Consider the following 1,048-nt stretch of genomic DNA (forward strand, 5'->3'; position numbering starts at 1 on the left):
ACCCATGTTCATCACAGCACTATTTACAATAGCCAAAAAATGGAAACAACGTAGACCCCTATCAACAGAAGAATGGACAACCGGACCATGGTACATATACACAATGGAATACTATGCAATATTAAAGAAAAATCCAGAATCTGCAAACACTGCTTAATGTGGATGAACTTGGAGGACATTATGCTGAGTGCACTAAGTCCATAACAGAAGAACAAATATTGTATTAGTCCATTATTGTAAAAGTCAAGGAAAGTTTTATACGTGGAGGGATATTATCTTTGTTGGTTAGCAGGGGTGGAAGGAGAGAGAAGGGAACACTGTTAGATAGGCAGAGACAAGTATTGATTTGGGTGAAGAGAAGGACAATGTACCAAGTGTGAGCGATGAACACTGTGGCACTGAGGAAGAGAAAGGCATAGAGAATGCATGGCAGGTAGAGACAACAAAGATGAACCCTTTTGCACATATAGTACTGCATTTTCAGGCAAACATTGAAAGGTGGGTGGATAGATGGGTGGACAGGCTGAACTATTAGGTATGTCTATGCAGGAGGGCATGTGCCTAAGATTATGTATAGGGTTGTGAGGCAATGTTTCTACAAGTGTATATGTATGTGCTGTAAGATTTCTCCGGTATATAGTAGAACTGACAAGGGACAAGGTTGTAGTCACTTCTTAGCCATAGCCAGCTACTCAGAGGGAGCGAGTAGTTGAACCTGTGGGCTCAGGATCATAGGCACATGGGACATCAAGCTCAACTGGCATAACATACTACACAAAAACATTGCTCCAAATCCTACCGTGGCGAGAAGTGACTTGGATCTTAAAAGCTTGCAAGCGGCCATCTGGATGCAATGGTGGATCTCCCCTTATCTGGAGCAAAGGAGAATGAAGAAAACCAAAGATGCATGGAAACAATTAGTCCAAGTGACTTGTCCACCATATGATCTTCAACATATATGACTATGAGGCAAGAAGTAGATGGTCTCCAGCTAACACTGTCAACTGCTCAGAGGCGGATCTCTTAGGTGATCCTGAATAGAGTGTAA

The sequence above is a fragment of the Orycteropus afer genome, unplaced genomic scaffold (genome assembly GCF_000298275.1).
Source record: "Orycteropus afer afer isolate SDZICR_OR568_19922 unplaced genomic scaffold, OryAfe1.0 scaffold00200, whole genome shotgun sequence".
Taxonomy (NCBI): domain Eukaryota; kingdom Metazoa; phylum Chordata; class Mammalia; order Tubulidentata; family Orycteropodidae; genus Orycteropus; species Orycteropus afer.